This window comes from Anser cygnoides, chromosome 5, assembly GCF_040182565.1.
Source record: "Anser cygnoides isolate HZ-2024a breed goose chromosome 5, Taihu_goose_T2T_genome, whole genome shotgun sequence".
In the NCBI taxonomy this organism is placed as follows: domain Eukaryota; kingdom Metazoa; phylum Chordata; class Aves; order Anseriformes; family Anatidae; genus Anser; species Anser cygnoides.
In genome coordinates, this window is record NC_089877.1 from 43473819 (window position 1) to 43500504 (window position 26686).

Genomic DNA, 26686 nt, shown 5'->3' on the forward strand with positions numbered 1-26686 from the left:
TGTGGAAATTATGACTGCTATCAAAAAGTTGGAGCCCAACAGAAAGAGATGAGGACATGACCCTGAAATTCTGCAATCTCTCCCTCCTTCTCCCTCTCTTTTTTCTTTATTTTTTCTTCTTTTGCCCTCCTTCTTAGTCCAATATTCTTGTACTTTCTCTTTCCTAGGAATCAAGAATTTTAGTGATACAAATTTTAGCACCAAAGACATCTCCTGTAAAAGCTAGCTACTCTGGATCCAGGGCTCTGTACCTCCCACTTAGCTTCTATTTCAGTCACGGCTGACATATCCTTCAGTCTCTGCACGGGATTAAGCCCACGGGTTACCAGACAGACCTGTCCACTCGATATAAAACTGTACCACTGGGTTCCTACCCCTTCCCTTCCACTTGGGCGAGTTGCAGGATTCCCCTGATCCTTCTTCTGTGTGTGACAGCTTATCCCCAAAGAGTTTAGTGCCTTGTCCTCTTCCCCTGGCTGAGGAATGAGATCCCAGCTCTGCATAAGGAACTTTTCTGAAGGACAGAAAAGGAACCTTCCTGTCCTTCAGAAAAGGAATGTGGATTTAGGAGATAAGAAAGCAGCTTCCCATCAAAGAAAACAAGTGATTTCACTGGAAACTGGCTTTCACGGTCCCCTTCTCCTCATCTCTCCCGCTCTTATTACCTTGGCTTGACCAGAGAGTCCCTCAGCCTCTCTTGCCACTTCCCAAAGCGGCCCCAGCGAATCACCGAGGAGCAACACAAGCCACTTCTCCTCTGGGTGACTGTTCCTCTGGTAGCGCAGCTCTGCGGAAGGCCGAGGGTCAGCGTGGAGCTCCCATGTGGCCCACTCTGTTCTGTGCCACGGACCAGCAGCGTTTGGGAGGAACTCCTGTAGGGACAGTATCTGGGCAGGAAAACAACATTCAGGCATAGGCTATGTTGGTCCCTACAGCTCTTTCCTCCAGATTTTGGATGGCTTTTTCCTCCAGATTTTGCCTTCCCCTCTTCGCACCTTCCCCCCGCTCCCATCTGGCTGGCTCCCTGTAAATTCGGACAACTTCTCGCTGCCTCGGGCCTGCCGGCGGGGTCAGGAACAGCACCTCCATCCCACGGGATGGGCCCGCGGGGGCGGCGGGTGGCACATCCACGTCTGCAAGCACTTGGAGATCCTCTTAGGGATCTTCTTGCTGGAGAACAGGAGCTGCCCGTTTCCATTGCTGCTCTTTTTCCCCCCGGCCGCCGCTCTGTCTCGGGTCAGTGCCCTACCTAAGGCTCGCGCCCTTTCTGCAGGGACAGGGGCAGAGCTGCCTCGCACGGGTTATTTTTGCATCACGGTTGCTGCATGCTAGGCTCCCTAAATCCGCCGCAATCCAGGAAGAGGTGATTCCTCCTCTGCCCGCCCTGCCCGGAGCAGCCCGTCACCTCCTCCGTGAACTGGGCCAGGCGCCGTGCTGCAGCTTTGCTTTTGCTCGGGGAATTACACGCTAAGATGGTTCCTCCTTCCCCTCCCCCATATCTCCGGCCACAAAACCCGAGCAAATGCTTGCGAGCTAATCCTGTGCAGAGACTTTATTAAATGAACACAACTGGTACTGGTGGCTTGTTTGTTTGGGGTTGCTTTTTTTTTTTTTTTTTGCTTTTGCTATCTTTGGAAAGCTAATCCTCTGGAGTTCACCCAGCGATTTCAGTCACCTCCAAATAACACTTACTAATAATCTTAATAAATCCGTCTCCTAAGCAGCAGCACTCCTGCCTGGCACTGAAGCACACCGAACACCTCAGCAGCTCTGCTTCAGCTGCCACCCTTGTTTATCTTTGCCGTAAACGACAACTCGCACTTGCTCGAGACGTTCATGATGCTCCCCAAACGGCTCCTGCGGGCGGCGTGACCCCATGCACCGCAAGGGGAAGGCGGTCAGGAGGATGTGACTTGCAGCTTCCCCTCTTCCTCTGCCCCTCTCCCAGCCGGGGTGCTGGGCACTTTTCACGAGGCCGCTTGCGTCTGGGGTAAGGGAGCCACGTTAGGTCTGCGTGTGGCCATAAGCACAGGGAATCTGCTTGATTTCTTTTGAAAAAGGAAAGCTCCTCACCCAAATAATGTTCCTAACCAAAGCAGCAGAACCTGGGACACATTCTCCACATTTCTGGTGCCTAGTCGGGTGTTCACTGCAAGAGATGGGAGAGACTCTGCTCTCATTTATTTCGTTGCCTTTTTGCATGAAGTCAGGACAAGAACAGACTCATTAGGCACCAAGAACGGATCATCAGCATGATGTGTGTGTCCCAGCCCCAAAACACACGCCTAACACGCTTCCTAGGTTCAGCAGCCTGGTTTAGTGTCCACAGAAACTTTGCAGGGCTCTTGTCTTTACCATTGTATTTCCCCAGGTGCTTACAGACCCTCAGGCTTTATGGGTCTGAGGAGCCCGGTGCTGATCTCACGCTGCACACACTTCCTCCCCTTTGCTCCTGAAGATCCTCAGACAGGCAGGCAAGTTCCTACCCGATGAGTCTTCGCAGAGAGACTCCTTCAATAAAGTCCCCATTTCCTTCAAAACAACTCGGTGAGAGGCACTTAAGTATTATTAACCCCTGGTGTTGCTGATGGGGAAATTAAAGAACAGTGGGAAGCAACTGGTTTAAAGCAGAGATACCAGGGGCAAATCAGGTACCAAGGTGGAAAAGAACTGGGGATTTCTTGCATGTACATCCTCCGTCTGCACAGACAGACTCCTTTGAAGTTCTTTTGTTTAATGACTTAATTACAGCTTGTGATATGCTCTGAAATATCTGGATGACAGACATTACGCACATTACCACTGCAGCTTGCCTGTAAGCTTCACGCAAGGTGGCTGACACGGGAGGCAGCTTCCTTATTGTGCCACCGGCGACACACACACGAGCCTCGCTACAGGCTGGCTCCGCTTCTCCCGACTGTTTTTCGGTATTCCCTGTCTCACAGGGGCTGAACGGCTGCGTATCAGGGCAGGCAGAAAGTCATCTTAGCAGAAAAATGAAAATAAAAAAGGAAAAAAAAAAAAAAAAAGGAAATTTGGGGAAAGATGCCAGGGTCTGGGCCTTGATTATACTAACTGGGAAGTGAGGTGGCCCCAAAGCAGCAGATAGCAGAGGTTTGTACTACCCATGCCCTGTTGTACTGGAACTGGCACAGCAAGGGCTGGGCAGAGCGAATCCTATTTCTAATACAAGCTCATCCTTACTTACTGCCATCTCTTCAGAGTCAAGGCAAGGTTAAGCCAAACACTAAGAGAATTAAGAGGTTTGCAGTTTTTATCCTACATTAACCATTTGGCCTCACCTCTCCAAGCGCCCGATTAGGATTTTCCTGGTTAAACCTTCCTCCAAGACCCTTGTGAGCCACTGGGGAACTACAGATTTTGGGGGGCTTCTTTTTGTTCTGCTTCCCTGTGTTTTGCTCTCTAAGATTTTGAGCACTATAGGCAGGGGCCCAACGAAGGGGGGAGACACAAAACCAAACAGCCCACAGCTCAACATCTGCAATGTCGAGGTCCACTATGACCTAAGAGAAGGGAAGAAAGGAATGAGAAGAGTGTGCAGGAAACAGTCTGTGAAAAGGAGCCTGAATCCATGTATGGGCAGAATAGATCACATTTGAAACATTTTTATTTGAGCAAGAATTTACAGTCTGATGGGGGAAGAGGTAGTAAAAAGAAAAGACTGGGAGAGAAGACGGGGAAGACTGCAGACAAAAGAGAGGAAGAACGAGAAGTATTCTCATTTTCTTCTCCTTCGTTCATATTTCCAAATTGTGAAGCCCCTTTTCGAGCAAGACATAATTGAAATGTCTGCTATCCTCACGTTTCTTTTCCCCTCAGTGTACAGTAAAAGCAAATCCATCTGGGCACAGAAAGAAATGCAACCCATGCACTTAAAAGGGAAAAAGACTGAGCAATGCAGACACGGGGTGACAGATTAATATGGAGACACAGATCCATGTGGGCGGATAGTCACAGGCAGCGCACACAGGGGTGAAAAAACCCCACCACGACACACATGTGCGTGCTGCGGCCCCCCCGCCAGCACCGTGAATAAAGGCAGCAGCAAAATCCTCCTGCGATGGGTGCTCCCGCTACCAGCCCATCCTCCCAGCGCCGATGCCGGCCCCGGCCCCACTGTGGGAACTTCTCACACGGCGCTGAAAACTCAGCAAGTTTTGTGTAGCTAAAAGGCTGCAATCACTCCCTCCGCCTAATGTGCATTCTCTGTTCCAGCTCCCCTTCCCCCAGCCTCTCCGCTGATCACGTACGGCCGGCGGTGCACAAAGGCGAGCTGGATTTTGGCTCTGCGTACACGCCCGTGCGTTCTCCCAACATGTGTTTCTCTCAGTGACAACGCTGACACAGATCCCGCGTGTCGGGTGGCAAAAGCTGCAGACGGGTTCCCATAAGTCTATTTCTGGTGCAGGGCGAGCGCGCGAGCATCGCGCTGGATGTATATTTAACTCCACATGTTTTAATCCGGAGGGGTCAGGAAATCGGAGCACGAATGCCCTTGTTGTGGCAGATGGGAATGCTGGGGATGGAGGCAGCGCTGAGGCTGACATCACAGCTCCGTCTCTCCCGGGTCTGGCCCGGAGCTGGGGCGGAAAGCTGCGAGCAGTAACCCCTTCCTGCCTCGGCTCCGGGCGAGCCCGTCTCCACAATGTCCCCTTTGTCGCTCTTCCCGCAGCCCCAGCCAACGCAGCCTTCAAAGAAAATCGCTTTGGGCCTGCTCAGGCGCTGATATTTCCTTTCCAAAAGAAATAAAATTGTATCAGCTCTGGCAGGAGAAGGTTAACCGTGGTGGGAGTGTGTCACCTCAACTGTGGAAAAACACAAGCCCCAGAAGAAAGCCTTGGCATTTATCATGCAAATACGCAGATAGGAGTGCGCAAGGACACAGACCTCCTGCTATAAACATTCAAACCTGAGTAAATGTAGGAACTGTCTAAAACCTGACATTTAAATACCCTTGTCTCAAGGCAGCTGTGTAGCCTTGAGAAAAGGAAGGCTCCAGGCTCTGCCTTCCCAGCGCTCCCACCTCCGGGTGCTGCCCTGCTCGGCTGCCCCATCACGCAGCACCCGCGGCCGGGGCTCCACGGCTTGGGCCGTGCCAAGGGAGCAGGGGGCAGAGCACAAGTCAGCCTTCATCTGCCATCCACTACAAATCCGGAAAGGTCAGAGCAGGTATAAATGTCGCTGCGCTTCCGCGCATTGCTCCGTGGCTTTCGGGCTCCGTGACGGTTTATCTGCACAAGCCAGACCGGCGTAACAGCGACTGGGAGGATTTGAACGGGCAGCACCCATTGAATAAGTCTTGGGAATCTTTAAAAGCCTCTTTTGCGTGTACATCAGCCCTTTCCTTTGCCATTCTTCTCTGTGGTGGCATGGAAACAAGCCACGAAAAAAAAAAAAAAAAAAGGATTTTGCAGGAAAACAATTTGAATCTGTATTTACACTTTTCCACAGTCAGCAATCCCCTGATGGTCTGGGATCATTTTCTCTTGCCTATTCCTTTTTACTCTGGCATCTTATAAAAGGTCCTAAAAAAATACTTGTTCACTGTTCAAATAACAGAGAGGGACTAACTCGCCTTGCCCCAGTAATGCCAGAGAATCCCACAAAGAGCACTGACCTCTCCTTCACTCCCCCGTTTCACTAAGGGATTACAGCAGTCTCAATACAGGCTTGTCCATGCATGGGCTGCGATTCCCAACCACTGCAAGATCTTTTATGAACGTAATTTCAGCCTTATCCACATTTCCTGACTTTTCTGCATTCCCATCTTACCTTTGATGTAAAAGTAACTAACACAGTGGTTAACCCTTTGGGGCAGGAACTCGGCATTTTCTCTATCTATAGATGACCCTAAGGCAATACTATGTTATAAAAGAATTGATAATTTGGTGGTGTGTATGTGTGCATGCATTGAACTGCAGAGGGGAGTATGAAGAGAAAGAGAACAGTGGTTTGAAATACATCTTTACGATTTTTATAAGAAAACCTAAAGAAGAAAGAAGAAATATAAGAATTATAAGAAAGATTTCCTTTCATAAGAAATCCTGAACATGGGAGAAGAGACAGATCCTCAGTCTCACTTGCAGCTCCTCTCAGTATAAATTAGCCACCGCCCGAACTCAGGGCTGTGAGTATATTCCTCACACAGGCATCTTCCTCTGCTCCACGTGGGAAGAAGGGCAAAGGCCGAGCCCATGCTGCTGCTGGGACAGCAGGAACAAACGCTGTTCAGGTGCGGTACATCGCTTTGGCTCCTTCAGTTCTGCTGGGGTCCACATCAGCCCACAGGTGGGTCAGAATCAGAGGAACACAAAAGTAAATTGGGAGCCAATTCCTGCTATTTTCCTAAGCTGCAGCAAATGCAAATTTAGCTCATCTTGAACTCTGTTCCCCTCTGTTTAATTTGTTGGAGAGTGACATTTATATGACTGTATCCAATGAATGAATCCAGAGTGTTGTGTAACACCCAGTTTGGTGACACAGTTGTACATGTCAGATGCTTGTACGGGTATTTCCACACAGGTGATATATGTGCATTGATCATGGCTGTGGTTCGATGAAATAACAGAGGTACGTCCAGACATCTTCTCTGAGGGTGACTGGGTCCATAACATAGGAGGGACTCAAGCTGGGACCAGGGCTCTGCCTGAGAAAGGCTGCTTTGAGCACGAGGCCCCGCCAGCCTGCACGTCCTCTGGCTGAAGCACAGCTCCATGGCCACCCTCCACACCCTGCATGGGGTGCAGCCCATGAAGGTAACTACTGATGGTCTGCACCCAGCGCCTCAGGTGATGGAGCAGAAGACAGGCCATTAGGAGATGTTAAGAGTGCCTTGGCTGCAAAACAGTGGGACAGGAAACAGCAGTGTTAGTCTTACATTCAGTGTATGACTTGATAGGGCTCCATTATGTGGTAAATCTGTGTAAACCTTAAGCATCCCCTGTCAGCTACAAAATTAAAAAAAAAGCTCTGTGGTGACTGGGAAATCAAAAGCCTTCCTCTGTAAGCTCCTGTCTTATTAACAAAAAGTAATTTGACAAATACTGCTCCACAAACCTTAGTTTTGGAGTCCAGAGCAGGCCAGCCGGATTCAGTTCCTTCCTTTATCCGCTTCCAGCAGAGGAGCTTAACCCATTCCCTGGAGCTCAGGGCAGAGGGCAGGGAGCCCACAGCCCCACTGAGTCAGCAGCCGCTAAAACAGCACCCTGATGTGTTTGCTGTCTCCCCAGCTCTGGGGGTATGAAAGGAAACCCACTGCTCTCACGGGGTGGGTGTGCATGTGCCTGGGGCTTATGAGAACCTTTAGGAAGTCTGCCTTAATTTGTACGGTTGTGGGTTTATTTGTGTGCAAATATACATGCCTGAGAGCAAGGAACAGTGTGGTCTGGAATCAGCAGATGGGTTTTTTTTGCTAGGAAAGGGTTAACCGGAGTGCCCTTGCTGAGCTCCATGTCTCCCTGCATTCCAGGGTAAATGGTGTTTTGCAGAGCCCGGTTACCTATGGCAACAGCAGAGAGGAATATTGCAGGCGAATCTTCTGAATCACAGGATTTACAGCCCATATGTTTATTCTGCAGTGAAACACTTCCAGCTCCCGCTTCTGATGTGAGCTGGGAACCGCGAGAGGGCTTTGCAGAGCCATTTAAAAGGCAACGCGAGCTGGAAGCAAGGCGTTTTTAATCAAAGGACCGGTTCAAAACAGAAAAACAGTGCAGGATCAGAGGAGCCTTCGGAATGAGCCGTACTAGCACGAAGCATACCTGTGTCCCCCCGCTGCCGCCATTAACGGCCTGTCCCCATTCCACGGCCGGGTCCCCAGCCCCAGGCCTGCCACAGGCCGGGCAGGGCCGCAGCCCGCGGCCATGTTGCCCAGGGCCTGCAGCCACCCGGGGCCTGCAGCCGCCCTCCTCGCCCCGGCACTGCCCCGCCTCCCCGCGGCCCGTCCGTATGGATCGCCGCGAGGATGTTTGTCATGAAACTTTCAAATCGGATTTTTCTTAATGGTCATGACTAGAGCAGGGTGCTTTAAGTATGAGGTATGTTCACGGTGTCGGTTGAAAAACAAGGCAGTGCATACACGTGTCCGTGTATAATTCTGAAATGCCGACGGCTTTGCTGAACTCGCTGCGTCTCGTCCCATCGGTTCTGAGAAAATAAGCAGTTCCAGGCCTGGCTAAACGGTGCGGGGAGATCATCTGGGAATTCAGGAAGCTAACGGCACAAGCCAAGGAGCTGTGGTTGAATGCTTGAGCAAAGATTCATTTCACCTAACTCTAACCCTCTGAAAGTCAGGAATCTGGCCTCGGCTCCCTCTGTAGTCAGTACAGGTAAATTCAATTGCTCAAAGACAATTTATCACACCTAAAAGAGCTACCTGGCCGGCTCAGTGTGTGCATGCAGGTGCATCTTGCAGTCCTGAGGCCAGTAACGTGATCCTGGTACGGGCTGAGGACAGTTCACTGTAAACACAGCAAGACAAACACATAGGATTGAATTCACATGGAAATGTCCAATTACATCCGTCTTTCTGGATCTTGAATGCTCCCATATGCTGCTACTTCTTCTCTAAGAAATTCGCAGTGTTGCTACATATTAATCTAGCTATCTCACAGCTTGGGAGGAAAACACGCTTCCAGCTGAACGTGATGCTGAACATTTTGAAGGAGTCTGCTACTTATTTTTGAAAGTACAGAGGCAGGTCACTGCAAACTGTACTTGCTGTAACCCAGGAGGAATTTGCCTTGCTGATAAATATTTAACAGTCACAAAGGAGGAATCTGTGACGCCTTGTATGGGCACCCTTTCAATGGGTTCAGAGCAGTACACGCCATTTTTCAGGGTTCCAAATGTGCACTTTTTCAGAAAGGGAAAGCAAAAATAAGATACAAAACAGTTGAATCACAGGGCTTCTGTGTGAACCGTCAGAATTCAGAAATGGCACATCTGTTTAACTCGGAATTTTGTTCCGTTTGGGTAAAAAGAAAACATTTACTTTTTCTTATTATTTCCCTTCCCCTCAATTTAGAAAAGAAAACAGAATCTGAGTTTATTGATCCAGTGAAATTTATTTGGGAAATGGCTTTGAAGCCCCGGACTAAGATAAACAGTAATTCATAATATATGTAGCAAATGATCACGCAAATCACAGAAAAGGAGCGAGAGGAGGAGAGTGGGAGGAAGAATTCATCCTTTAGACGCAAAATGAATGGGTCTTTAAAATAGGAGCACTAGCGGGGTATCTGTCTGCCTATCTATAGATTGTTTTTTTAATGCACCCATCACTATTGTATACAAGCATCAAATAAAAAATTAAAACCTCAATTCAGTTTGTCCATCCATCATTACCAGGTTCGGCTTTTTTGTCTGTTTGTTCAGAGGTTGTATTAAAGCCTTTGTTACAGTAGGGAGACTTCCGAGCAGCAGTGGGCTTTGCATTGTGCAGTGAAAACAGTCAGACTTCAGATGATTTTGGTCAGATGGAAGGAGGGAGGGGGGGGAATGCCTTTCTTTTTCCCTGCAAATAAATCATGGATTTTGCCTTGCTTCTGGCTGAGATTGTACAGTTTTAGGAAGAGAAGAAGCTATTGTGCTAGCAGGAGGAATTTTGTGTGGTTGAAGAAGGGAGAATAAAAGCCATCTTTCGTTCAAACGCGTGTGTGCGCGTGTGTTAGTTTCTCATTCTCCACCATTTCCTGAAAACAGGGCTTGGGGAAAAAGCACACAGACACATAACATTTTTCCATTAGCAGAGCAAGCGGGGGAAGGTAATGGGCTGGGGGGAGGGGGTGGTAATCAGAGATCTGCTTAGTCTTCATAGAAAGAAAAATGCTTGGGCGCCTGCTTTGCCATAAATTGCATCTGGTGGTTGGAGCTACAGCAAGTTATTAAAGCGACTGCATTAAAGTCATAATTCAGCAGGTCAGCAGCACGCTTCGCAGCCCCTCCTCCACCATCCCTCCCAGCCCCATTTTGTGCAAGGGCTGAGCACCAGCGGCCCGAAGCAGCCCCTGCTGCAGCACTTGCTGCGTTTTTCCCTTTGCCGGGGAGTCGGGGAAGAACAGCTGGAAGACACACGGTACCGGGGTGCTTTGCTTTGCACAGGCACAGGGAGACGGTGCTGCCCACCTTGGCCTGGCGATATGGAAAGGAGAAACCCCACTTCCCAAATGTAGCTTTCCTCAGGCAGCACGTGAAGGCGCCGCCGCAGCTCCCCGGCTCCAGGCCCCCTCATGCTGTTTAAATCCCTCTCCTGGCTTTCTGGCTGAGCAGTGAGAAGCGGGTGTAAAACACGAGATGTCAGCATCCCTGGGGGGGGCTGCAGGCAGGGGGATATCTGGTGCTGGCGCTCCGGCGGACAGAGGGACGGGAGCGAAGCTGCATCCCGCAGGCACCAAGATGGACGCCGGAGCAGCCGGAGCGGGGGCTGCGCGCAGCCGGCTCAGCTCAGAGCGCTCACCAGCGAGGTCGGGAGCTGGCGTGGAGGAGGCAGCGTATGTCTCGCATTTTGTGTTGGTAGGTTTGAGCAGTTCCCTGCCTCGCTGCTGCGAGGAAAGCGCCCTTCAGATGAAAGCTTTGATTTCGTTTTCCTTTATATATATAGGCACATGCAGCGTCGGTGCTGAAAGGTTCAGGAGACCCCAACAGCTTTTCCAGTGACAACCTTGTGCATGTGCGAATAGAAGAGATTTGCAGAATTAAAAAACAAAGCGGAACAAAACCAAAAACTAGACAGAAAGCAGATTTTCACCTCAGCATTCCACAATCCTCTAAAAGCCCTGGTTTGTGAGAAATCAAGATTATTATTGTAAGTGAATCACCTTGCAAAGATCCTTCTAAACATCCTCAGATGCAGAAGGTCACCACGGTCGGGTTTTGTCACTTTGTGAGCCTTTTCTCGCGTTTCCAAGAGGCAGCAGTGCCCTGAGCTCACCCTCGCACCCTCGGTGTCCTCGCCACATCGGGAGGTGCGCTGGGCTCTGTTTGCGTTGGCCTGGCTGTGGGGAGCGCAGCAGGAGGGGCCTTGCAGGCCGCAGGGCGCCTTCCTTTCTTCCCATGTTAAATATTTTCATAATGAATCTAAGGAGGAACACTGAAGCTGGAACTGCTGAGGTGACAAGTAGGTGCATGAGGTCACCCAGCGATGCCAGCTCAGGAAAAACTGCGGGTTTTCAGTGCTTGCCTGTGGACGTGGGCCTAGGGAGCAGCAGGAAGAGGGAGAAAGCAGGCACACCGCTGTTCTCCTAGCAGCAAGGACCTCTTGCTTAAAACAGACACGCAAATGTGTGTTTCTTCCTGCAGATTACATGTGCTAGAGGCGCTCAGCCTTTTCCTTCTGTTTTCCACCAGCAGTACAAGTGCGTGCCGTGCCGCCCGGGGGCTGAGCAGAACATGGCGGGTGGGTGTCCTCTGCCAGCGGGGCGCCGCAGAGCTGCCGCCCGGCTCCCTCGGTGCACAGCCGCGCTCACAGTCACGACTACCGAGCACGAGTAGAACATGCCACTGCCTTCTGGGTCAGGATTTTGTATTCCCATTGAGATGTTATTATAGGCTTGAGATCCTCAGAGAATTAAATCTGCTGCTTGTCTACAGAATAGATAATGGCAGGGCACGCTTCCCACATCACTGCCTCCTGCCAATGCGGCTCAGTCCTGACCTGGCTACCATTCATGGCTGGACAGAGTAGAGTTCATTCTCTGTATCCCATTCATAGTTGCTGGCCTTTGCAAACGAGGAGGAATTTAAAATCTGATTTGATTATTTTTTTTCAGAAGAGAAACCAACCAACAAACCAAGCAGGAACTGAGCTGCGATCCACTCTCATAACTTCAAATAGATTTCCTCTATGCGACATGGATGGCAGCCGCTTTTGAGCGCTGCTGATCCAAGAAAAGCTTAGAATGAATAACACAAAATTAAAATGTGGCATATCCTGTACCCACACGGGGCTGCTCCATGCTGTGTGTGTTATGCAGGGCCACTTTGGAAAGGAAATACTTTTGCTGTTGCAGCCTTCTTCTCTAGCATTGCTCAGAGCAGTGCGTTTTTGTAGCTGTGGTGACCTAATCACGCAAGGAAAGTGAGCTTCTGAAGGGAGAATGTGTACGTACGTCTGAAAGCTCATCTGTATTGTGCAAGAATTAAAAGTCGAGAGCAGATCCTGCCTCTGCCTGCAAACCTCCCTCCCCAGAACTTGCCCCTCGTTCACGTGCGTGCTTCCCAGAACGCAGCAGTTCAGGCAAATGCTCGGCATTGCAGCTGTGATTGCTGTATTTATTATTCCGGATACCACAGCAATGAGGCAGACATTCCTGTGCGAGGTCTACGACTTTCCCCCAAATGTGAGGACATTAGTCAAGCTCACATCCCAGTGAGAAAATAGTAGCCCGTGCTATTTCCACTGTTACTTCCAGCAACAAGGGGGCAGCAGGGAGCCTCGATGAGCCTTTGGACTCGGGCAGGAGCTGACGGGGTTCAGCGACTTATTTACAGCCTCCTCTAGGCAATGATGGAGGAAAGCCCATTCCTTGAGGAGTCTGCTACAGCCAAAGCCCAGGAGAACACACGGCGTCTTCAGTGCTTCTCCAGCAGCCAGTCAGTGTCCTACCAGGTCCCTACAGTTTGCCTCGCACTCGTTCCTAAAAAATCTTAGGCTACAAATCGCCTCTCCTCAGCTAGCACTTCTGCTGTTTCACTTGACTCGTAAGGGGCAAGCTACCCTCCACGGGATTTAAATTGCCAGGAAGTCACCTGCAGCTTTTACACAGAGGAATTTACTTTGCAATTATACTGGCTCGCACAATTCAAGCGGGGTTTTGGGTAGAAACCAGCCTGCGGGTGCACCTGCACCATGGGGCAGAAGAACCCCAAATTCCATTTCATTTCCTGGGGGATTCGCTGCAGGGAGTGTAGTGAGCCAGCTCCTGTCCCTCTTGCTTCGGATACTGGCTGCCCACCTCCTCCTGGCAGTGCTCGGTGGGCACTCGTCACTCACCTGCCCTGAAAGGCCACTCAGAGGAGCTCCCCGTGACACGTCCCTGGAGGTTTGGAAGTGCTTGGTGTGCATAGCTGCAAAAATTCAACTTGGAGGGGCACTGCAGACGTGCTTGGGAAATGCACTAAGGAAGCGCAGCACGTGTTTTGTCCTGCTGTTTAGACAAAAATGTAGAGCAATATTTGAGAAGAAATCTGAGGGCAGCTTCACTGGTCAGGCCTCCGTTTGGCCAGAGCTCGAGCCTCTGTCCTTCCCCACAACAGGGCTTCTCAGTAAATCACAGCAGCTGTCCCTCCAGCGCCAGCAGCAGCCGGGAACACAAGGAACCATTTTTTCTCCCTTTCTAGCGTGGAAGCAACACAGGAAAGTCACAGCGCGGCACTGAGTCAGGGCTCTGCGGCACAGTAAATTTCTGAGGCTGCCTGGTATTCTAGGCACATCCTTACGGCAATAAACTCCTCAGCATCATATCCCAGCCATGAGAGAATCTGGAGCAGCTAAAAATACAGTGCCTGCTTCTCAAAAGCCTGCACACGGCAGACTGCTGCTTGTGACCTCCACACCCTCCTCTCCAGCACAGGCAATGAGGGTGGTGGGGATCAGCCTCAGCCCTCAAGGCAAAGGGGAGAGCCAGCACCATACGTGACGATGGGCATTGCACACAAACGTAGGAACAAACATGGGTGCCTGGGAGGACGGAGAATTTCTCCTCGCCTGGCACGTGAGAAATGACAGGTGGGGTCCGTGCTGCCCGGTTGTTTGAGGGGCGATTATTCCTCATTTTGCTGTACGTAGTGAAACACCCCAAAGATTCTGGCATTAGCGGGCACTATAAATCTCGAGGACACCACAGCTGTGACTGGATTATTTATAGCTCTGCTTTTACATTACCAAGTCCAAAGCATCGCACAAAGAGGAAGGTAATGAAATCTCCACCTCTCCAGCCGTCACTCTCTAATCTGAAGCGGCATTTCCAGGAGCCATTTTCACTCGACCAGGGAGTCTAGGAACAAACACGTTCTCACCCTCCCACTCCCTGTCAGACAGCCCCACAGCTGGCACGCACGTACACACTCACACATGCATTCTGGCTCCCCGTTTCTCCCTGCGAGATACAAAAAGTCTCATGCATTTGCAGTTTATCGCGTGCAAACATACACATCTCTTCCCTTTCAGTCCCGCAAATACACGACTGCAAACACATTCTGGGTTAAATTCTATTTTCACTTATGGTATGCAAATGTAAAAGCTGAATCCTTCCATTAAGATAACAGATTTACAACTGTGTAACTGAGATCAGAATATGGTGCTGACTCTCTCATACATAAATTTCCATAGTTGCTCCTGAATTTGTCTTTTTCCTCAGCCGCCTCGCCGTGCATTAATCATTCAACATTTAAATCAGCCATCCACTTGCTTCTTTTTGCTTTGTCAATGAAAATTGTTCAGCATTAATTATAAAACTCATTCTCTACTGAGGTTTTCTTGGCTTTTTTTCATTAGTGGGTGGAAGTGTCGATTTACAGTCATCTTGTTCTGCCTTCAAAAATACCCCGTGTACCATCTATATTACAGAACACGTTCCCTGGGTGAGAGAGCCTGTGAATATGTGTGCGAGCTTGCGAACGTGTGAGCTTGCGAATGTATATGCAAGATCGGAATGCATGTGCATACATGTGCATATGTAGGAAAGATATGGAGATTGCCTTTGAATTAGAAAGGCTAAATGTTTCTCAGGCTTTATTGGACGGCTCGAATTTCAGCACCTTTCTGAATCTAACGATTTTCAGCCCAGCTTTACGGATGATTTCAGGTTACAAAGCAAAGAGTTTATGGCAACTGTAAATGTGTTCTAAATTGTGCATCTTTGATGACAGCAATACAATACAGATCTAGTTTTACACAGCGGTAAAACCTCTCCAGAATAGCTTTCATTTTTTATAATCAAAAGGATTGGACATCCCCGGTCCGGCACGCTGTGCAATCCTACGGTACAACACTAATGCGAGTACCGCAGTGCACATGGTAAGATAATAAACCAGGATGCTGTAGCCAACAGCAAATCACAAGGCAATAAAATACAAAGGCTGAAGGATTTGGTTTATATGGGAAATATTTCAGTGCATGGACCGAATACAGTAAGGGAGAGGCTGACTGAAAATACAGACTCATTAACCAGAAAGTGACTAAGCGTGTCTTTGCAGGTATGATTTTCACAATTGTGAATGTTTTACTCAATTATTACGAAGCATGAACTATACCAGCACGTAAATGCTTTCTGATCTTTTCATTACACGGGGATGCTGCAACCTACATTTAACCCAAGGGGAGGGATGTACTCCAAAAAGAATTCTCTCTTTGGCAATCGTTTCTCTTATCAGTTGCACAGAAATGTCAGACCACTCCAGTTGTCAACCGGGGATTACAAAAAGAGGAGAAAAGGCAACCAGGAGAAAACTGTACCCCCTGCAAAAATGCAGGATGGAACAACGAAAGATCTGAGTCAAGGAGCTGCAGTAGCCTCCAAAGCGACAACACAAAGATGCTGGGATTCTGGCGCCAGTTTGGCCATGGTGTGGTTACGGCGTCCTCCCCTTCATGGGGTTTCTGCTTTGGGAAGAGCGATGGTGCTGGTCACGGTGTACGTGTTATGCAGACACTCTCCCCATCCCCAGATCTTAATTCTCTCTGGGCTGACGGCCGCTGAAGCACGCTGCCTGTTCTGCATGCTCTGTGCTGGCGAGATGGGCTTGTAGTTTCAGTTCATTTTCCCAGAAGTGCCGCCCACCACAAAAGCCTCCATTGCAGCAGGCAGTAATTGCCCAAATTGCAGAAAACACCCTAAGTAAAAGGCTCGGCGAAGAGATCAAGAATGGAATCAATCCTGAGCACTAAACTGGGGAGGAACGGGAAGCTGTAGAGATTGGAAGTTAATACTACCCAAGCTATATACATTCTGTGAAAAACAAGAAACCTTCAATCTCCACAACTATCAGGCAGTGTTTTTCACTCCTACTGAAAAATTGGAAAATGGGAAGTGTCTTTTTACTCTATGATGAAATAAAAATAAGAAGAAATAACAGTATTGAGTCAAATAACAGAGCATCTCTCCAATGTAATAGAAGTTGTGCTTTAGCTAAACACTCAGATAGCGAGTTGGGAATAGAGCCCAGGGTTTTGGTTTATTTATTTTGTACAGAGCTCTGCGTGTGCTGCTCTGATGAGGTTAGCACACAAACAAAGAGGCAAGACACGGTGTTAGTCAAGTCATATTATCTCTCTCAGTGATAGAACAGTAGGAAAAAGAAGGTGAGTTTGAGTCTCATTTACATCAAAACTGTTTTGTTCTCCTGGGAGAGAAGAAAAAAAAAAAAAAAAAGCAGCTCAAAGTCAAATCTGCATCAGGGAGCACCGCTCTAGGGTAGGTAACCTGGTAAAGCACTGCAGATGCAGGCAGGGCTCGCACAGCAAAGCTTCTGCGGTAGCAGGGCAGGCTCCCGGGTGGGGAGAGAAGGAGCTGAGGCTCTCCCACGCTCCCCACGCGGAGCAGGGGCTCCGTCCACATGCTGCAGCGGTGACACGCAGCCCCGCTCACCTCCCCTCCTCCAGCTGCAGCTCTGTCTTCCTATGGAAAGTAACACTCACTGCAGCTTGTCTCCCTGTCTGCAGGGAAAGAATCTATTCCAAGACAAGCACAGGTTTGCCATTGCAAACACATCCATGCTAGGGCTCCTTACTAGTGAGGCTACGCTGCCCAGAGGTGATCTGACACAGTACCCATGTCAGCAGAGCTGTGACAGACCTGGCCTTAGGTGGACACAAAGGTATTTTGTGCCAAATCCTGCCTTACACCCCTTTTACGTACTTTACAGGTCTTGCCAGCAGAGAGGAAGGGTAGCAGGGGCGTCCATCATACCTATTTAACCCTGCTTGTGCTTCATGCCTAAAGGAGAATTTGGTACTGTGTATCCAGATCTGCCTCCAAATTGCTTCTAATTTTTCTCCCTGCTTATTTTGGAAGGATTTGTCACCCGTGTGTATGCAAATAAAGCTTGCAGAGGAGTTCTGAGTAATAGGGAGAAAACAGCCTACCGCTGTTTATTAGGCTGCAGCTGACACCGCAGAGAAAAATGCTGTTGGGAGATTTCGGCTCACTTCCTCCTGGACGCTTCCTGTCCTTCCACACGGTTACAAAACCGCCGGTGACAAAGCATCGCATCCCCGTGCCGGGAACTCCCAGAGACCCAGAACCAAGCAGGCCCTTGAGCCTGAGCTTTTCTTTTTCCAGTGATCTTCCAGGTCTTCCTCCCCTGGAGGTGAAGCACATGACAGGGCAGAACAAACGGAGCTTTTACATCCCTTGCCCATGATCTCCTAAGGTTAGATAACTTCATTCACAAGACCTGTCAGTCCCATTCCTTTCCTAGCCAGGAAATCATCTGAAAGAATTTTTAATGCACTTGGATTTTAGTAAGATATTTTTACACTTTTCGTCTTACGTTTCATTGTCTGTTAAACCACCTTCGACTTCGAGACCTACATTTCTTTCTGAGTGATTCTGTCTTTTTCCACTTGGCGAGTGTCACATTTTCCTGCGATTTTCTTCTGGCATTTAAAGCAACAGGATCCCTCTTATTTACGGATCTCTCTGGGCATTCACACCACTGCTAATTTCTCGGGACAAGTGCACAGCCGCAGGGTTACTGCCCCGGCGAAACCACCCACAGAAGCGCACCCGCATTTCATCTGACCTCCAAAACCAGTGATAAATTTTGCTTTTTCCTTAAGTGAAAATGAGGAGTGATTCAAACCATACACAGAGCCGAGTTTTCAGCCACTCTACATATTAGGCATATACTAAATTTGAATAAAATCATTTGCACATGTGCAACCTACATTTATGCATGCAAATCAGGCAATTAGGTACAAAATTACCCAATTTGCATACATAATGCTAGAATCGAGCAAGTAATATGCAACAAAAACATATTCTATTAATATTATTTTCTTCTGTTCTGAAATTATAAGCAACTGGATTAGGATATACCAAGTTTTTCATGGCCCAAAACGACTAGTCCATTTGATGAACATTTCTAGGTCTACTGATGTACTAGCTAATTACATATATCAAATGATACCAGGTTTGTGCCATGCTTGGTAACCAATCCTGAATTTTACAATAAAATGTGCAATTCCACCTTTTTTAGGCTTAGAATTCATCTTAAAATCCATTTGCACAAGTACGTTTTGAGTGTATGAGTATTAAAGCACCACAGCACAGATGCCCCCCAAATTTGCTTTTGAATTCAAACATTCATTGAGGTTTCTGTTGCTGCTGTTTGTGCAATCCAGCTGCTTTTCTGTGCATACAAACACGCAGTTTGCTCGTAAAACCAGCTGCACACATAGGAAAAGAAGCCGGTGGAAACCCAGTCTGTGGAGTCTGGAGGATATTTCCCGCAGGAGCGTAGCTGTAAGTAGATACGTCACACCTCATAGATAATGAAACGAGAAGCTTTCCCTCGGCACACCAGCACTGGAGGGGGCCTGGCTTACTGGAAGGTGAGTGCACACCCTGGGAGGGCTCCGGTGACACCCCTGACCCTGACCTCCCCCTCGCTGCCTCTGCTGCAGTGCACAGGCACCGGCACACTGCCTTCGGTCGGCCTCCCTTGGCTGTGCCCTGTCTTGCTGGGAAGGCAAGCTCCTCAGGCACAGACCTGTCCTATTTGTCTACAAAGTCTTATGCATACTGAGGTGCTTTAGCTGTAGAATAAATAAACAGTAACTGCACTTCTGCCGGGGCGCAGAGACGCTTTGCATGCCTCTAACTGTTCTCATGGGCTTACCTCCAAACCTCTTGAAACGGTTTGTTACCATTTTTAAGATGGGGTCACCCGTGCTCTTCCAGATGAGGGCAGTCCTTTGGTTGCTGTCACAGCGTTACACAGCTCCATATCGTGGCACAAGGTGCTCCCATTCCTTACACATCCTGAGGTTGTTTTCTGATCCAACGTGCCGATTTTACAGAGGTGAGCTTCCCGTAAGTTACCCAGTGACAGCCAGGTCTTCCCCCAAACATTTTGGTATATTTAATTTCAACTAGGCAAAACCTGAGCAAGTGCTTGTGCCCTAAATTTCACCTGCTACTACCTGGCTCCTTCACCTATCACCAACCAGCGTGCCAAGTCCCTACTATTTTGATTTCTTTTCATGCTCGAACAGCGCTTTCCAACTTTTCAACATCCTTTTTGTTCCTTCTCCCTTAATATTTAAATTGCGAGCATTTTGGAGAAGACCACGTCTTTGTCTTCTAAAATCTCTGTCACACATCTTTGACTGATAAGGAAATAACAATTACGACCATCGAGATATTTCCAAACTCAACATTTAAGAGCCGTCACCTAGTGACAGCATTGCCTTTGATTATCTGTTGCCTCTGACTTCAGGAACTCTCATTATTCCTTACTCATGGATGGACAGGTTGCGAGGGACCCTTCAGCACATGACCTGCTACCAGCTGTCTCACGTACTGTACTCGCAGTGCCTTTGCTGCTCTGTAAAGTTCTGCTGCTCCTAACTACGCAACCATCTGAATCTTATTTATCTGTCCAGGTTTATAAATGACCCCTGTCACAACAGTTTCTGAGCATCTCCCTGGCATTTAAAAACAGAAACCTCTGCCTCTCTCCCTCTCTTTTCATCCCCGCCTGCTGAAGGATAGAGCTCGCCGGGTTTTCCTTCTTGCCTTTGCCTCTGGCACTTGTTCTTCCCCCAGCCCCTGTTTCAGACTGACTCCGGAACACCTTGACGCATGTCCCAGAAGAGGCACATTTCTATTTCTTGATCTTTCCTGACAGAAGCCATCCCCCCCTCCCACACTCAGCAATTTCACTTTTATTAAGGAAATAAATACCACGGCCAGTCAGCACCACCTTTGTACGCTCAGGAATTCATAAGAGGCACTGGAACGCCACGCAGGCCAAGGATATAAGAACATCTATAAGTGATGTATATTTTGAACTACGAAGGTGAAAAATGACAGTGGTTCCTCTGTCCCAGGTAATGCGTACTTCATTCTAATCCCAACATCTATCACGCTTCCAAATAAACAATGGTATTTAGAGGACTCGGGGCCTTGCGGAGTTTGCTCTTTGCACATATCTAGTTTACCCTCACAAATTCCCAAACAGGAAAAAAGTGTTTTTGTAGGAGATCCTGTGCTTATGCCATATACAAATCTTCCTTGAGGTATCTGTAAACAAAGCGGTAAGTGTAACCTGCCTCTTTAAGGACCTCTTTAGGGGGATGTGGAACAAGCCAGCTATGTAAGATTATCGGACCCAGCAGGGAAGGAGGCAGAGGAATTACAGGAAGGACTTAGTAGTGGCAGCAAATGAAATAGGTGAGCTTGTATGGTTTGCCTTGCTGGAGCAAACAGGCCCCTCTAGCTTCTCCCCCTCTAGCTAGGTGCTCAAAGGAGGACAAACTGCTGTCTGAATGGATTTGGGATGCTGAGACAGAATAATCCTTGGGGAAAGTAAACCAGAAGCCTGTGAAGCATGAAGCACGTTGACAGGCAAATGGACTAAGAGGAAACTGGAGCAGCTACATAAAAGATAATGGCAAAGCCAATAGTTAGATATATCTCCATGGATTCTTCTACTGTGAGGGAAAGATGGAGATGCTGTTTGTCTGATGCTGAAAAAAAAACAACAGCAGCGGAGCAGGCACTCCTCCTGCCGAGTCAACAAAAGCAACAGGAACTGCAGCTTGCACCTCAGCAGGAGAGATTCCTGCAGCATTTGCTGACCCCCGGGCTAGGGAGTGTTGTTGGGCTGTAAAAGGCACTTTGGGCAGGCTTAGCCCCATGCTGATGGAGCTAAAAATCACCCTCCAACCGCATCTCTGGGTGCCGAGTGCTGCTGGTGTGGAGGATTAAAACTGAGGAGCTGCAGAGCAGCTCCCCAGCGAGAGGGGCTATGCGGCACGGAGCGCTGCTTGGCTCTTATCCTGCCCATGCTGAGCCTGGCTCCAGAGGCGCAGTCATTGCATCTGGGCTGAACTGCATCACGGGGAGTGTGCTCATTTATAGCAAGCACACAGCCAGGGAACATCACCAGCCATGTGTTCAGAGGCGAGAAGTGTAGCCTCAGAGTGACGTCTGCAGGGTCTGCTACAGAGCTGGAACTGATTGCCATTCCGGGCACTCTTCTGCAAGTAAAGTGATGGAGGAAACAGAGGTGGAGGGAATGAATTCATGTGACAGACTGGAGCATTCTGCTACAAAAAGCAAGGAAGACTTGCAGCGTGCCAAAAAGCTTTAGAAGAATATTTTAGTCCTGCATCAGCTTACAGAAGGTCCTCCAGAGAGCAGGGAAATTCTAGTAATACGCAGCTGGCACGCAAACGTGCGCGTGAAGGGATTGCTCGCTGGAGCATATTTCTGCCACGTGCCATTTGAGCCACATGTGGAGGTCTCTGTTCAACACGGCAGCTCTCTGGACCAGGCAGCCAGAGAAGGTCTTGAGTGGAGACCGAGGGGTAAAAGCTTGAATTGAGACCAAATGGTCTCAAATTGTATGGGAACTCCACCGTTGCTCAAATGAAAAATCAAGAGAAGTCTGGTGACTACACCGCCGGGCTTCCTTAGGGAACAACAGCCAGAAAGGCTTAAGAAGCTTAGTAGAAATAGCTACCCAGGCCCAGCCATCCTTAAGCGTAAAGCGCTGGTGGATCGGTCTGCACACTTGACAGTCTTGAAAAGAACATCACGGAGAATCCTGTGTGGTCATGAGATAGGTCCCACCAAACTGCAGAACTCGTTTGGACAAGACCCTAAGGGCAATTGCGTGTGCGCTGCTGGCGACTGATCCTTAAACGCTTGCAGCAAATAATATGGTGCTGGAAAGGAATCGGGTGATCCTACAAAGAGCTCATCTGAGGAGGAAACTGTGGAGCAGGTGACACCGTAGTTCCCACATCGCCGGACCGAGCTGCGCACAAAGGGCTTGCTTTGATCAGAGGAACAGCCCCGCTCTGCTCCTGTCATTTGGTCCTAGTTTGAAGAACTCTTACTGCCTTTAAGCATTTGTCATCTGTTCCGGGCTGGAGGAAGGACCTGACAGCTATACAAGTGCATTTACAGGCTGTGTGCCGAAAGATTTTTTTCCCCCTTAAAATATTAGAAAATAAATACTTAACTTCATGTAACTCTTTATTTGCAACAGCAGGAAGGAAACGTGCTTTTTTTTTTAAAGCAACTTTAATCTGGCGTTGTTGCTTTCAATGAAGGTGCTACGTATTATCTACTGCTATTGTTATCCAGTGCTATAAAGTTGCGCTGTAATTAATTGCCACAGCAATGTGATTGTGGCACATATTCTAGATTATAAAGCAGAGGGAGATGGGATGGGAGAAGCACGGAATAAAGACTACAGAGCAGAAACTGCCCTGCTTATTACTTGAGTCTTGAATGTTATTAGTCCAATTTGTTTAAGTAGTGTTTATTTGTAGGCAGTGTGGAGGATCCAGCCAGGCTGCACCTGCCTCCCCAGGCATGCTCAGACACAGCCTGGGATTGCACATCTTCAAGGGAGAGCAGGGTGGGGTTCCTTCAAATGACAGAGCCTGCTGCTAGGAGGAAGTTTCAAGCTGTAACTTGCAAAATATGCACAGCACACTACTGTAAAAATCAAACCATCGGAACAAGGAAGATCAGGGCGGAGGGCTGCAACTAATCATGCAAAAAGCCAGAAGGAGCTGCTCTTTGTCCTCAGCATGTGCAGTGCAGGTCTCAAGGAATGCTGGCGTCTCTTCTAGCATGAGGAAAAGACGGGTACACAAGAGCATGAGCATTTCCGTGCCATTTCCTGGTACTTAACTGTCACACAAGGCACTGGGCATCCTATCGAGGATGCTGAGTAATGGATCTACCTTAGGTTGCAGGTCCTGGTTAGGACGATGTGACTAGATGGCCAGGGATCACACGACTGCTGCTGTCCCTGACGGTTCCACCTCTTGCTGCCTCCCCTCCAGCACAAGTGATGCAATGAGCACAGCTGAGCGAGCACAGCGACGAGCAGGAGAAGAGCTGACTGCAAAGGGGGGAGGAGGGGAGAGCAACCACTCAAAGCCACAATAAATGTTTGCCAAAATTGAGTATGGACACTTACCAAGGTACAGCACATGAAAGGCTGCTTCCTTTTGATAAGATACAAGGAATAATCTTTCACTGAAGGAGGTGGGACAAAAGAGATGCACCAACTGGCCTCTCTTATCACTGCAGTCTGAGTTCTTCATGGCGGGATTATCTTCACATGTAACAGAGAGCCAAGCATATCAACAACGCTGAGCGAGTAATAAAAAATACTCCAAAATTTACTCCTGCAGGAAGGTGAGAGCTCTTTCACTTGTTTTAATCCTTTATGTTTTGTACCTTTTTTTGCCTTTAACAGGAATAAGCAGCAGACACTGGGAAAGAGAGCTCTAAGCACAAACGCCTAGCATATCAAGCTAGATCAAACAAGCCTGCCCCATCTTACTCAGTGGCCTATATTTTCCAGTAGCAGACCAGATATTCAGGCTTCCCACTCCCTCCCTAGTTCTGCCCCTAGCTCTGACACGAATCAAACCTACAGAAGCACCTTGTCCTTACCCCAGCTGCGTGCCAGCCTGGACATGTTCACACGAAAACCTGGGCTGCGCTATGATCTTTTCCCTCGCTACCTCGCTGTGTGCAGCGAAGAGGAAGATTGCCTCAGATAGCTCAGGAACACAGCGATTCAAAGCAACCCCCGTCCTGTCTTTGATTTGAATGCGCTGTGCTTTCCATCATCGCCAAAGGGGAGCTCCTACCTCTGACACACAGCTCTGCACTCTCCTTCACCCCGGCCCTCGCGGGGTTGCATCAGCAAGACCGGCTCCAGCCTCGGAGCTGTCTGGGGGAAGGACGCAGGCTGCGGGCACGTGGCGTGGCGCTGGAAGCTGGTCCCAGACACCTGTGTCGCACAGGCGCTTTGGGGTTCAGCTGTGCACAGTTGTTAGTGGCAGTCCCTTTTATCCCGGGGGGAGGCAGAGCGGCAGCTGGGGCAGTAACCAAAGGCCGCCATCGCCCTCGCTCTGACAGGTGACTCGGCTGAAACGCTCCAGCTTGCCCGGCTGGGAAAGGGATAAACACACAGCGACTGGGAGAGTGGCGTCGCCCTTTCCTCGCTGCAGTCCTCAGTCACGGCTAGCAGAGCCCTGTCCGGCTTTGAGCACCAAGCACTTACTCATGGAAGGGCAAAACGCCGTTGTGGTTTCGACGTGGGCTCGGGGCTGGCCCCCAGGGCGAAGCCCCCACCTCGCGCCGCTCATCGGCGGCCGGGAGGCAGAAGCAGGCCGCTGCGGCGGCGGCCAGCCCGAGGAGCGAGCGGAGGCTTGCAGCAGCATGGCTGCTTTCTCTGCACATTCCTCTGGTGACGCCGCTCGTTACCCAGCATGCAGATAACCCTGAGTCAAGGCTCTGGTATGAGCGGCGCTGCCAGGAGCTGCGTGCTCGGCATACAGGGCTGCGGTTTAAGTCGGGGTGAAGCAGCCGGCTGCACCCTGCCTGCCTCCCCTGCTCGGCCCCGCCGGCCACCCCGTCACCCATGGGCAGCAAAGGAGCTTTCCAGGCCCTCCCTCCGCCCCACCGCTCACCCAGGGATCATGCCCATTGAGAAGCTCTCAGCCTAGTAGTAATCCCGACGAATTCAGCCGCTGCTAATAAATCCCACCCCTCCGCCCCTCCCAACCTGCCTCCATGCAAATCCATTTGTAGGTTACTTGAACAATGGCAGCGCTGTGATCAGCCCTCCCCTCTGGCAGCCCGCAGCGAGGGAGGGGAGGAGGATGATGACAGTGGGGAATTCTGCTCGGCTCCTTGAAGCTGCACAGACATGTTTCGTGTCCCCGTTCCCAGCCCCAGCGCCGAGGCAGCCGGGCGGGCGGGGATCGCACGGCACGGCATGGCACGGCTCGGGCCCGGCACTGCCAGCCTCAGCCCTCGCTCCCAGGGCACCGAACAAAGCAGCGGGTCTTCACAATGGAAAAAGTAATAAAAAAAAATGGGTTCCCCCCTGTAAAGCCAGCTTAGAGGCAGCGCTTGCCCCACTATGCCCAATGTATGCCCAGAGAGCAGCGGCAGCTCCCTAGGATCGGTCTTGTGGTTTGGGGAAGGGGGAAACCACAGACTTCTTGCTGTGGGGCTGCCCGGTGTGGGAAGGGGTTGTTTTCCTGAAAGTAAGCTGTTCTTCGTGGCCAGCAGCAGCTCACATCTCTGGGATTTCTTTGCGAAGGGTCATAAAAGCAGCAGCGACTGCATATGGCCGAGCGGGCTCCAGGGGGAAGGGCTGCGAGCGGATGCCAAATCAGCTGAAACCTAAGAAGCTTGACCTTCCTCACCTCCACCCCTGCTCCCACCTCCTCCGAACAGCCCTACAAGGGCGCATCGGGAAGGCCCGTCAGCAGGGGAATGCGGCCGCCAGCAGGCACGGCCATGTGTGCGGGGCGTGCGCACACGCGTGTGCACGGAGCAGGGCACAGCCACCTCGGGGCAGCGGCACCGCCACCAGCGCAGGGCCCGCAGCGCCCGGGCGGGCACAGCAGGAGCAGCGGGGCCGTGCCACGCCGAAGCCACCCAGCCCCAGCGGCACAGCCAGTCCAACCAGTTGGGGGGCCGTACTGGCCGGCCAGACCGGCGGCAAGCATCCTCCCCGGCCCGTTCGCTCATCTGGCTGCTCCCTTCTGCTTCTCCCTCGCCGGTTCCCCGAGTGGCTGGAAGGAGCTGGGTTTGCTGGCAGAAAGCTGAAGCCGCACGTAACCTCCCGGGCTTCTCCTGGGGCAGGCCAGCCTGCTCCCAGGGAGCTGGAGCTGCGGGCACGGGGCCGGCTCGCCGAGGAGCCCGGGAATAGCCCTACGCCAAGAGCACGCACCTAATCCTTAAGACACGCACAGGGGAAAAGATCTTGTCTGCAGCGCTTTCCCTATCACCCCATCAGCGGAGGCATTGCCATTCCCAGTCTGTATTCCGGGTTTTAAGGCAGGGACTGAAACAACAAAAGCTCAGTACACGCTTTTCAGACGCTATGAAAATAAACCCAGCAGTTTCACGCGGTGCCTGTTTCTACACGGGGAGGGTGTAAGCATGCCCTCTGCGTCTTCCAGGGGATGATTGTAAGGACAGCTATGTAGGTACAGAGCGATGTTTTGGGTAGAAAATGCATGCTGTAATGGATTCTGGTGGCTGAACGCCAAGGGGGAAGCTGTTCTGCTTCAAGAATAGCCTTACAAGAGTCAGCATTACAGTGACAGTTCAGTACTCTGCTGCAAATCTACAGGATGTGTCACTTTGGCAGAGAAAGAGGCTGCTAATGCACAACACAAACCACCCTACTATGAACGGAGAATGGCCGCATACCACAAAAAAAAAAAAAAGAAAGAAAGAAAGAAAGAAAGAAAAAAGAAAATGGCAAGAACAGGAGAAGAGGGAAGCTGCAAAGCAACTACTGCATAGTAAGCTGGGAACCTGAGAGCTCGGAGGAGACAAAGCCCTTTCCCTTGAGGGGGGAAAAACTCAGCTCGCAAGACACGTAAAGAAGCAAAGACAACCCTTTTTCCAGTGACTACTGCAGCTTCGCAAAGCTCTGCTGG

At 49.9% G+C, this 26686-nt stretch overlaps 1 long non-coding RNA gene across 2 annotated transcripts; it reads right to left on the minus strand.

The window, feature by feature from the left end:
• Nucleotides 1-3049: 3049 nt before the first annotated feature.
• On the minus strand, nt 3050-24686 carry LOC136790946 (uncharacterized). Of its 2 annotated transcripts, none has more exons than XR_010831889.1 (3): nt 24286-24686; nt 22949-23325; nt 3050-22830 (listed from the first exon to the last, which is right to left on the minus strand). It is a non-coding gene; the product is annotated as an uncharacterized lncRNA (long non-coding RNA). The 2 variants fall into 2 exon arrangements; XR_010831888.1 differs by having other exon boundaries at nt 23670-24686.
• Between the last annotated feature and the right edge of the window lie 2000 nt (nt 24687-26686).